General features: G+C 37.2%; 1 pseudogene; it reads left to right on the plus strand.

The window, feature by feature from the left end:
- Nucleotides 1–445: 445 nt before the first annotated feature.
- LOC115930429 (cTAGE family member 2-like) lies at nt 446–3,171 on the plus strand (annotated as a pseudogene).
- Nucleotides 3,172–12,894: the final 9,723 nt, after the last annotated feature.

The raw sequence follows: 12,894 nt of genomic DNA on the forward strand, positions 1-12,894 counted from the left end.
ACAGCTGTACAATATGTTTGTGTTGTAAGTGAAGTGTTATTACAAAAAAGTAAAAAAGTTAAAAAAAGTTTAAACATTTATAAAGTTTAAAAGTTACAGTAAGCTAAGGTTAATTTATTATTGAAGAAAACAATTTTAATTAATTAGTGTAGCTTAAGTGTGCAGCGCTTGTGAAGTCTGCAGTAGTGTATAGTAGTGCCCTAGGCCTTCACATTCACTCACCACTTACTAACTCACCCACAGCAATTTCCAATCTTGCAAGCTCCATTTATTTATGGTAAGTACTCTATACAAGCATATCTTTAAAAAAATATTTTATACTATATTTTTACTGTACCTTTTCTATGGGCCTGTGAGGTCTGTGGGTTCCCGCGTCCCCCAGCTCCCCCCGCAGCCGGCTCCTCAGTGGTCCGCTCCGGTTGCCAGGTGCAGATTCTGTTCCTAACTGAAAGCTGAGTGTTCTCCGCAGCTTATTGTGGCCCCGACAAGCCTGGGTTACTGCGCTATGGAGGCGCCCAGGGCTACCCCTCAGCCTTACTGGGGGCTGGTCCTGGAGGAGCCACGCAGGGTTATGGCAGCACTGACTGAAGGCAGGAGACCAGATTCGAATCCCTATGGATTACCATGGGAATTGATGATATGTGCCGCTGTCGTTGGATTTTTTGCTGTTCCCTTTTTCTTGTGGAGAAGTTTTAGATCGGTTAGGAGTCGGCTTTATGTGGGAAGAGAGAAAAAGCTTGCTGTAGCGCTTTCTGGACTAATTGAAGAAAAATGTAGACTACTTGAAAAATTTAGCCTTGTTCAAAAAGAGTATGAAAGCTATGAAGTAGAGTCATCTTTAGACGATTCCAGCTTTGAGAAGGAGGCAACAGAAGCACAGAGTTTGGAGGCAACGTGTGAAAAGCTGAGCAGGTTCAATTCTGAACTGGAGCATGAAATACCCTGTCCAGAAAAGGAGTTAAAAGAAGAGAAATCTAAACATTCTGAACAAGATGAGGTGATGGCGGATATTTCCAAAAGGATACAGTCTCTAGAAGATGAGTCAAAATCCCTCAAATCCCATGTAGCTGAAGCCAAAATGACCTTCAAGAGATTTCAAACGAGTGAAGAAAGAATGAAGATAGGAATACAATATGCTTTAAATGAAAATTCTCAACTTCAGGAAAGCCAGAAACAGCTTTTGCAAGACGCTGAAGTATGGAAAGAACAAGTGAGTGAACTTAATAAACAGAAAATAACATTTGAAGACCCAAAGTACACGCAGAACAAGTTCTAAATGATAAAGAAAATCACATCAAGACTCTGACTGAACACTTGCTAAAGATCAAAGATGAGGCTGCTATGCTGGAAGAAGACATAACGGATGATGGTAACTTGGAATTAGAAATGAACAGTGAATCAGAAGATGGTGCTTACTTAGATAATCCTCCAAAAGGAGCTTTGAAGAAACTGCTTCATGCTGCTAAGCTAAATGCTTCTTTAACAACCTTAGAAGGAGAAAGAAACCAAATTTATATACAGTTATCTGAAGTTGATAAAACCAAGGAAGAGCTTAGAGGGCATATTAAAAATCTTCAGACGGAACAAGTATCTTTGCAGTTGGAAAACACACATTTTGAAAGTGAGAATCAGAAGCTTCAACAGAAACTTAAGGTAATGACAGAATTATATCAAGAAAATGAAATGAAACTCTACAGGAAATTAATAGTAGAGGAAAATAACCGGCTAGAGAAAGAGAAACTTTCTAAAGTAGATGAAATGATCAGCCATGCCGCTGAAGAGCTGGAGACCTGCAGAAAGCAAGCAAAAGATCTTGAAGAAGAATTTCAGAGAACTATTCATGTTTATCAAGGGAAGATTATATACCATTAGAAAAAAGCACACAATAATTGTTTGGCAGCATGGACTGCTGAAAGAAACCTCGACGATTTAAGGAAAGAAAATGCTCACAACAGACAAAAATTAGCTGAAACAGAGTTTACAATTAAACTTTTAGAAAAAGATCCTTATGCACTTGATGTTCCAAATACAGCATTTGGCAGAGAGCATTCCTCATATGGTCCCTCACCATTGGATCGGCCTTCATCTGAAATGAGAACTTTTCTCTATCTTCCGACTTTGTGGGAGGGTCCACTGAGACTCTCATCTTTGCTTCCAGCAGGAGGAGGAGAGGCCCAAGAGGCCCAGGGAATCCTCTGGACCACCAGATTACCAAGGAAAGAGGAGAATCAAGCTGTGATAGGTTTACCGATCCTCACAGGGCTCCTTCTGACACTGGGTTCCTGTCACCTCCGTGGGAACAGGACCGTAGGATGATGTCTCCTCCACCAGGACAATCATATCCTGATTCAGCTCTTCCTCCACAAAGGCAAGACAGATTTTATTCTAATTATGCTAGACGCTCTGGACCAGCAGAACTCAGAAGTTTTAATAAGCCTCCTTTGGATAAAATGGATGGGTCAATGCCTTCAGAAATGGAATCCAGTAGAAATGATACCAAAGATAATCTTGGTAATTTAAATGTGCCTGATTCATCTCTCCCCGCTGGAAATGAAGTGACTGGCCCTGGCTTTGTTCCTCCACCTCTTGCTCCAATCAGAGGTCCATTGTTTCCAGTGGATATGAGGGGCCCGTTCATGAGAAGAGGACCTCCTTTCCCTCCACCTCCTCCAGGAACCATGTTTGGAGCTTCTCCAGATTATTTTCCACCAAGGGATGTCCCAGGTCCACCACGTGCTCCATTTGCAATGAGAAATGTCTATCCACCGAGGGGTTTTCCTCCTTACCTTCCCCTAAGACCTGGATTTCCCCCCGCCACCCCCACATTCTGAAGATAGAGTGAGTTCCCTTCAGGGTTGAGTCTGCCTTCAAATGAGCCTGCTGCTGAAGATCCAGAACCACAGCATGAAACCTGACAATATTTTTGCTCTCTTCAAAAGTCATTTTGACTGTTCTCATTTTCAGTGATTACACTTTTGCTCAAATTGAAACTTAATAGAATTATAATTCTCGGGATAGTATTTTGTAAATAAGGATGATTTAAATATGAATCTTATGTGTAAATTATTTCCATTTTATTTTATTCTAGATAGTATAACTATTTTAATTTGGTTAACTAATCCACTATTATATAAACAATAGTGGGAGTTTTATATATGTAATCTTGCAGGTGGGGAGGCTTTACATTTTAAAGGCCATGGCATTTAAAGAACTGTATTTACTGTGATTGTAGACAAATGTGAAATTAACTTTATGCTTAATTAAATAAATTTTAGTTGATTTAAAAAAATATATAGGTTGCATTATTCTTCAGGTATGGAGAGACCAACAGAACAAGAGTCGATTGCCACTGAAAAGATAGTTTGTTACTCACAGATCCCAAGAGAAAGGAAAGTACTATTCCGTGCAGGACCAAATAGGGAGGCAGCATGGTCAGCGAGAAGGCAGGAGTGATGGAAAAAGATGGGCAAGAGCCTTTACGGTGGTTTCCATGGGAAGGAATAAGTGAGGCAAGATGAGCAGGGTTAAGGTTAGCTATTTTAGTTTGAGTAATTTCAGCAAGCTCTGGTTATAGGGGCTGTCCCTAGTTGTCTGGTACCTGGCTCTGGGGTGCTTAGGGCAGAGTAGTAGTGGCCTAGAGTGTGGGAGTCCTGTGGAAGCCTGATGAAATAGGTAACATGAGCTCTGGACTGGTTAGTTTGTTTGTGAAAAGTACGCTCATGCACAAGTTGTTTACTGTCTCTAGGAATTGGCTAACCCTGGGAGGGACAGGCCTGCCAAGGTCACCAAGGCCCTAGATGTCGAAACGTCAGAATACATAAGAAGACATGGTTAATATGGTATCAGAGCCTCTGTCTTCACGTGGCCTCTCATGAAGGGCTCTAGAGTGAGTTCCCTTAGGGGATGTCAAAGGTCGTTCAAGACAGCAGAAGCCACAAGGCAACATAAAGCCTTAGTAATATCTAAAAGAAGATATTCCTCCTGATATCATGGTGGGTGTACACCCTGTGATATTATTTGTAATATCTAAAAGAAGATATTAGGAGTAATATCTCCCTTAGATATTATAAATCATATTTTCAAAGGATGTACACCGCTGTGATATTGGAGAAATACCTCCCTTAGAAATTACAAATCATATCATCACAGGGTGTACCCCCACTGTGATATTAGGAGTAATGTGTCTGGAATTGCTGGATTCTTGGTCTCACTGACTTCAAGAATGAAGCTGTGGACCCACGTGGTGAGTGTTACAGTTCCTTTTTTTGTTGTTGTTCTTTTTTATTTTATTTTATTATTATTATACTTTAAGTTTTAGGGTACATGTGCACAACGTGCAGGTTAGTTACATATGTATACATGTGCCATGCTGGTGTGCTGCACCCATTAACTCGTCATTTAGCATTAGGTATATCTCCTAATGCTATCCCTCCCCACTCCCCCCACCCCACAACAGTCCCCAGAGTGTGATGTTCCCCTTCCTGTGTCCATGTGTTCTCATTGTTCAATTCCTATCTATGAGTGAGAACATGCGGTGTTTGGTTTTTTGTCCTTGCGATAGTTTACTGAGAATGATGGTTTCCAATTTCATCCGTGTCTCTACAAAGGACATGAACTCATCATTTTTTATGGCTGCATAGTATTCCATGGTGTATATGTGCCACATTTTCTTAATCTAGTCTATCGTTGTTGGACATTTGGGTTGGTTCCAAGTCTTTGCTATTGTGAATAGTGCCGCAATAAACATACGTGTGCATGTGTCTTTATAGCAGCATGATTTATATTCCTTTGGGTATATACCCAGTAATGAGATGGCTGGGTCAAATGGTATTTCTAGTTCTAGATCCCTGAGGAATCGCCACACTGACTTCCACAATGGTTGAACTAGTTTACAGTCCCACCAACAGTGTAAAAGTGTTCCTATTTCTCCACATCCTCTCCAGCACCTGTTGTTTCCTGACTTTTTAATGATCGCCATTCTAACTGGTGTGAGATGGTATCTCATTGTGGTTTTGATTTGCATTTCTCTGATGGCCAGTGATGGTGAGCATTTTCCCATGTGTTTTTTGGCTGCATAAATGTCTTCTTTTTGAGAAGTGTCTGTTCATGTCCTTCACCCACTTTTTGATGGGGTTGTTTGTTGTTTTCTTGTAAATTTGTTTGAGTTCATTGTAGATTCTGGATATTAGCCCTTTGTCAGATGAGTAGGTTGCGAAAATTTCCTCCCATTTTGTAGGTTGCCCATTCACTCTGATGGTAGTGTTACAGTTCTTAAAGGAGGCGTGTCTGGAGTTTGTTCCTTCTGATGTTCAGATGTGTTCGGAGTTTCTTCCTTCTGGTGGGTTCGTGGTCTTGCTGGCTTCAGGAGTGGAGCTGCAGACCTTCACAGTGAGTGTTACGGCTCATAAAGGCAGTGTGGACCCAAAGAGTGAGCAGCAGCAAGATTTATTGCAAAGAGTGAAAGAACAAAGCTTCTTTGTATACATATGTAACTCACCTGCAGGTTGTGCATATGTACCCTAAAACTTAAAGTATATTAAAAAAAAAAGGCTATTTTAGGGAAATAACTTTTGGATAAATTTCAAGTTCTATACATTTATTTCACTTGAGCATCTTTGAATTCTTAGGTACTGTTAGGTAATAAGTATAGAAACATAAATAAAAAAGTGCTCTTTGGATAATGAATTTTCTGCATATTTGAATTACCAACAGACACATACATGTACAAACACACACACACACACACACATACTCTCTCTTATGTATACAGCAACAAATGATCCTCAGTCAAGAGCTGTAGTTTAATCACGAACCACTTTGGGAGATAATTTTAATGCATAATCTTCTAGTAGATGCAAAAACATTGCCTAAGTATAATACAAGATTTTGATTAGTAGTTTGATTTTTAATGTAATGATTTAATTTTTTTTATCTTCTCTGTTACCTTTTGTCATTGCTTGATTAATATGTGGCTTCTAATGCCAAGCTAAGATTCTAGTTTCCAAGATAATTGAATTAGAACCTTAGTTTCTTAACACTGCTGAAATAGAAGAATTTGGTTGTTCAGTTATATTCAGAGTACAAGGCATAAAACACCAACATTAAAAAAGAAAAGGGCCAGGCGCGGTGGCTTACGCCTCTAATCTCAGCACTTTGGGAGGCGGAGGTGGAGGCGGAGGCAGGCGGATCACGAGGTCAGGAGATCGAGACCATCCTGGCTAACACGGTGAAACCCCGTCTCTACTAAAAATACAAAAAATTGGCTGGGCGTGGTGGCAGGTGCCTGTAGTCCCAGCTACTCGAGAGGCTGAGGCAGGAGAATGGCATGAACCTGGCAGGCGGAGCTTGCAGTGAGCTGAGATCGCACCACTGCACTTCAGCCTGGGTGATAGAGCGAGACTCCGTATCAAAAAAAAAAAAAAAAAAAAAAAAAAATTAGCCGGGAGTGGTGGTGGGCACCTGTAGTCCCAGCTATTTGGGAGGCTGAGGCAGGACAGTCACTTGAACCTGGGAGGCAGAGGTTTCAGTGAGCTGATATCACGCCATTGCTCTCCAGCCTAGGTGACAGAGTGAGATTCTGTCTCAAAAAAAAAAAAATTAAATAAAGGTAAAGCCATAGGGTAGAGATAGGCTTGTGCAATTTAATATTAATCTATAAAATGTATTTAAGGAAATAAATATTATTACACATACAGCTTATCCTTTCTTTAAAATTTGTATGTATGTATGTGTAGAAGAAAATATGCGTTCATTTTAACTCATAGGAGAATTGAAAACAAGTATGCATGTATATGTAAATATGCATATATATTATATTTATGCATGATTTATATAATTATGTAGACTTTTCCAAATCAGAGATAACCTTGAATAATATATTCATAACTATATACATACACATACATACACACATGCACACATTCATTCACCACCACACATTATGGTCTACATAATGACCTCTATATAGCGAGAAAAAGAGATTGAATATGTTATTAAGATGGTTCATGTTTTTCTTCTGGATGATTTTCAGCTGTATATGTTTCATTGCCTTGAGTTTTTATTTTGAAAAGGCCAGTCACTAGGGAGGGATTGAGACCCTATTTCATAAGGGAAAATTTTTATCATTATTGACCTGCTCATGGAGAAAGAGCAGCCAGAGGGGAGAAAAACATACATACACACACACACACACACACACACACTGTGTTGCATGACACACTTTTACTTTACAGGAACTTCTTTCTCAGTGTTCAATTTTTTTGTATCTTGTAGGATTATGATTTGCATGTTGCCTCTTCAATATGTGTCAAGCAATCAATGTAGCACTGCTATTTCTTCCACACCCTTCAGTTGTTTAGTGTCACCATGACCATGCACTCTTTAATTTTCAAATTGAATCTGGATTTCTTCCAGAGACCCCTTAAGGAAACTGATTTCTGAATGTAAGTGGCTTATGCTGTGCATGATTTTTGCAACTGATGCTGTGGCAACCTCATATGGTTGGAGTAAAAACCTGATGGCATCTTTGCCAGATGCTAAGTTTCAGGATAGACATGTTTTCATTAACTCTTTAATGAATATTATAATTTCTCATTTGAATGTTCTAATTTTCACCCCACTAATTTTAATAAATTGAGTTGATTGTGGATTTTGGTTAGAACAAGTAATCTTCAGTTTTCTGCCAATGTTATAATTTATACTTTTAAATATGACTGTTTATTTGTATAATTAGATTTTGGTCATGTATTTCATAAAAACAGGCACTCAGTAGCTAAAGAAACTTTAAAATTATAAACAATTACTCTTGCAAAAATAAATCATTCACCCAGAATGATAGATTCTTTCTGCTTAAGAAGATGTTTTAGTTAATATACAATTTCTTCCTTTGATATTTTCTAATAATAAAGTAAAACAAAAATGTATTTTTTAGTCAGTAACCGAAAATATATATAGCACTTTGGAATTGAATGTGTGGTACCTTGGGTCATCAAAGCATTATTAATCATCTTTTAGCAATTTCTAAACAGGTTTAATGCAATGAATATTGTTTTGAATTTCACCTAAATTGAAGATACTATTTTTTTCTTTTTAAAATAATTTCAACTTTTGCTTTAGATTCAGTGAATGCATGTACAAGTTTGTTAAAGGGGTATATAGGATGAGGTTTTCGGTAAAAATGATTCCATCACCTAGGAGTGAGTATAGTACCCAAAAGGTAATTTTTCAGCCTTTGTCCTATTCGTTCTCTCCCTTCTCTAGTAATCTCCAGTGTCTATTGTTGCCATCTTTATATCCATACATACCCAATGTTTAACTCCCACTTATAAATGAGAACATATGGTATTTGGTTTTCTGAGCATGCATTAATTCACTTAGGATGTTGGCCTCCAGGTGTATCCATGTCACTGCAAAGGACAAGATTTTGTTCTCTTTTTATGGCTGTGTAGTATTCTATGGTGTATATGTACCACATTTTCTTTATCCAATTCACAATAGATGGGCACCTAGGTTGATTCCATGCCATTGCCACTGTGAATAGTGCTATAATGACTATAAGAGTGCATGTGTCTTTTTTGTATAATGATTTATTTTCCTTTGGGGATATACCCAGTAATGGAATTACCAAGTTGAATGATAATTCTATTTTAAGTTCTTTGAGAAATTGCCAAGCTGCTTTCCACATTAGCCAAACTAATTTATGTTGCCACCAACATTGTATAAACATTCTCTTCTCTCCACAGCTTTGCCAGCATCTTACAGCCTTTGATTTTTTTTAATAGTAGCTATTTTGACTGGTATGAGATGGTATCTCATTGTAGTTTTGATTTGCATTTCCTTGCTGCTTTATAATGTTGAGAATTTTTTCATGTTTGTTGGCTGCTTGTATGTCTTCTTGTTGAAGTGCCTTTCTATGTCCTTTGCCCATTTTTTAATGGAGTTATTTTTTGCTTGCTGATTGGTTTAAGTTTAGTATAAATTTTGGATATTAGATCTTTATCAGGTGCATAATTTGCAAGTATTTTTCTCTCATTCTGTGGGTTGTCTGTTTACTCTGTTGATAGTTTCTTTTGCTGTGCAAAAGCTCTTTAATTAGGCCCTACTTGTTAACTTTGTTTTGTTGCAATTGTTTTTGAGGACTTAGTCATAAATTCTCTGCCAAGGCCAAGAACGGTACCGTTCAGAACGGTATTTCCTAGGTTATCTTCTAGGATTTGTATAGTTTGAGATTTTACATTTAGATCTTTAATCTATCTTCAATTAAATTTTGTATATAGTAAAAGGTAGTGGTCCAGTTGTATTTTTCTGCATATGGCTAGCCAGTTATCCCAGCACCATTTATTAAATAAGAACTCCTTTCTTCAGTGCTTAATTTTGTTGACTTTGTTGAAGATCAGATGGTCATAGGTGCATGGCTTTATTCCTGGTTTCTCTATTCTGTTCAGTTGGTCTATGTGTCCGTTTTGTACCAGGCTGTTTTGGTTACTATAGCCTTATAATATAGTTTGAAATCAGGTAATGTGATTCCTCTGGCTTTGTGTTTTTGGTTACAGTTGCCTTGGCTATCCAGGCTCTTTTTTTTGGTTTCATATTAATTTTAGAGTAGTTTTTTCCTAATTCTATGAAAAATGACACTGGTATTTTGATAGAAACAACACTGAATCTGTAGATTGCTTTTGGCAGTATGAGAATTTTAACTATTTTTTTAAATAATTTGTTTTCTTTTTCTATTTTTTTCAAAATGCACATTATATATGTAAACCAAAAAGTATCTGAGAAGTTTCAATCAATTTGGAAACTTATTTTGCCAAGGTTACAGACAGGCCTAGGACACAGATCTATGACTTTCTCGAAAGAAGAGTTTGAGGACTTCAGTATTTAAAGGGGAAAAGTAGGCTGGAGGAGAAAGAGGCAGGGTAGGGTGGGGGTAAGGTCACACTACTGAATTCACATGTTGCAAGATAAAAAGGAGTAGGGAGAGGAATAGTCATTTATGTATTCATCTCACAGGCAGTAAATCAGCATTTTACATAAGGTAAATGTAGAGCAGCTACCTGTGGAAATATTTAACCTTTTATCTGTGGCTACCTATCTATTTAGGAACAAAGCTAAAGGCAGTTTCTTGTATGACTCAGCTTTCAGCTTAATTTTTTTACTTTTGGCATGGCAAATTGGAGTCCCAAGTTTTTATTTTCTCTTTAAAATATTTTTAAAATTGTTTTATTTTCTTTTTAAAATCTTTCAGAGAAAGCATTTTAGAAGAAAATGAGTCTCTGTTCTTGGGTTTTGTCTGGTTTCTCATGGCTAGGACAATTTATTCTTAGATGAATAGGTCCCACGTTGTTAGGAAAGCTCATTTTTAGCAGGTTGTGAAGTTCCCGTCCTGCAAAGAAAAAATTGAGGGAGGAAGAGAGAAAGAAAACAGAGGAAAAAAAGGAGTAAATAACAAAAAAAAAAAGAGAGAGAGAAAGAGAGAACAATCCTGGAAAATTGATATAGGCCATATAACTCTGAGATGAACTATTAGGAACTTAAACAAATTTACAAGAAAAAAACAACCCCACCAAAAAATGGGCAAAGTATATGAACAGACACTTCTTATAAAGAAGACATTTATGCAGCCAACAAATATATGAAAAAAAAGCTCAGCATCACTGATCATTAGAGAAATGCAAATCAAAACCACAATGAGATACTATCTCACACCAGTCAGAAGGGCAATTATGAAAAAATCAAGAAACAATAGATGCTGGTGAGGCTATGGAGAAATAGGAACCCTTTTACACTGTTGATGGGAACATAAATTATTTCAACCATTATGGAAGACAGTGTGGCAATTCCTCAAGGATCTAGAACCAGAAATACCATTTGACCCAGCAATCTCGTTACTGGATATATACCCAAAGGAATATAAATCATTCTACTATAAAGACACATGCAGACATATGTTTATTGCAGCACTATTTACAATACCAAAGACATTTGGAACCAACCAAAATGCCCATCAATAATTGACTGGATAAAGAAAATGTGGTCCATATACACCATGGAATGCTATGCAGCCATAAAAAGGAATGAGATCATGTGCTTTGCAGAGACATGGATGAAGCTCGAAGCCATTATCCTCAGCAAACTAACACAGGAATAGAAAACTAAACACCACATGTTCTCACTGGTAAGTGGGAGTTGAACAATGAGAACACATGGACACAGGGAAGGAAACAACACACACAGGGACCTGTCAGTGGGCGGGAGTGAGGGGAGGGAGAGCATTACGACAAATAGCTAATGCATGCAGGGCTTAAGACCTACGTGATGGGTTGACAGGTTCAGCAAACCACCATGGCACACGTATACCTATGTAACAAACCTACACATTCTGCACTTGTATCTCAAAACTTAAAGTTTAAACAACAACAACAACAACAAAAAACCACAAAGAAAAAAATGTCCTAATTAATTAAAAAACGCTTCAAAAATATATTTAAACTAAATAAAGTTAAACTATGTTCTCATACATTTCTGTTAAAAATGTAAATTGGCACACACAAATTTTGGGAAAGTGTATTAGCAATATGAAAGTGAAACCGCAAAAATGTTCATTGTCTTGAACATTATTTTTGATTCTGTAAATTACCCTAATAAAAAATCCAACAATTAGTAAAATGCTGTATGACATAGGTATTTGTAAAAGTGAGATCAATGAAAAATAAAAATTGAAAGCAACCTAAATGTTTGAACCAAAGGACTAAATTAAGGAAACTTTTAAATAAACTTAGAACATGAGACAGATCATGAGAATAAAGGCTCTGAAGATGTACAGATGTGTATCAATATATTTAGTTTAAAATCAAGACATACCTATATATACACACATATATTTGTGTATATATATGTATTATGTTCACAATCATAAAATTACAGTAGGAGAAATTTTTTAAAATAGTGGAAATATATCTGAATATTTAATATTGGGTTACATTAGACAGCTAATTGGGTTAATTATCCAAGTATATCTTTTTTTATTAATACAGTTTTTATTTTCTAATTTGGTAAATTTAGTTCAATATTAATATCTCATTACCTTTTTATATAAAAGATATAAATAATAAATGTCAACCTAGCTTTAAATGGACATAAAAATATACTAAATATGTTATATCAAGGCTTCTATGTGCTGGTCTGTCTTTTTATTTCTTTCTCTCTCTCTCTCTCTCTCTCTTTCCTTTCTTTCTTTCGGATTCTCGCTCTGTCGCCCAGGCTGGAGCGCAGTGACGCGATCTCGGCTCACTGCAACCTCGACCTCCCAGGTTCAAGCGATCTCCTGCCTCAGCCTCCCAAGTAGCTGGAATTACAGGCATGCACCACCATGCCCAGCTAATTTTTACATTTTTAGTAGAGACAGGGTTTCACCATGTTGGCCAGGCTGGTCTTGAACTACTGACCTCAGGTGATCCGTCCACGTTGGCCTCCCGAAGTGCTGGGATTACAGGCATGAGCCACCATGACCAGACGCTCATTTATCTTTCAATTCATGTTATTTTATATGTTTTGCTATTCATTGATTGACACTAACAATTGCAATGAAGAAAAACATATTCCCCCATGTCTAAGCCTCTTATTGATAGCTAATTATACATAAATATGTGTGATATAAGTGAGGGAGAAGGTATGGTAGAGAGAAGAAAAATAGAAAGTTTTCCATCCCCTTGACCCCAAAACTGCATATACAATTATACAATTCCTTGGAAGTGACTAGGCGATTATAGGTAATGGATACCAATGTGTCCTAGTCCTAGTTTTATCAATGCATACTTTTTCTTTTTTTTCTTTTTTTAGATTTTGCAAATTACACTTGAAGTCTATAATGTTAAAATTCTTATCTTTTGATATTTC

The sequence above is a fragment of the Gorilla gorilla genome, chromosome 14, assembly GCF_029281585.2.
Source record: "Gorilla gorilla gorilla isolate KB3781 chromosome 14, NHGRI_mGorGor1-v2.1_pri, whole genome shotgun sequence".
NCBI classification, from domain to species: Eukaryota; Metazoa; Chordata; class Mammalia; order Primates; family Hominidae; genus Gorilla; species Gorilla gorilla.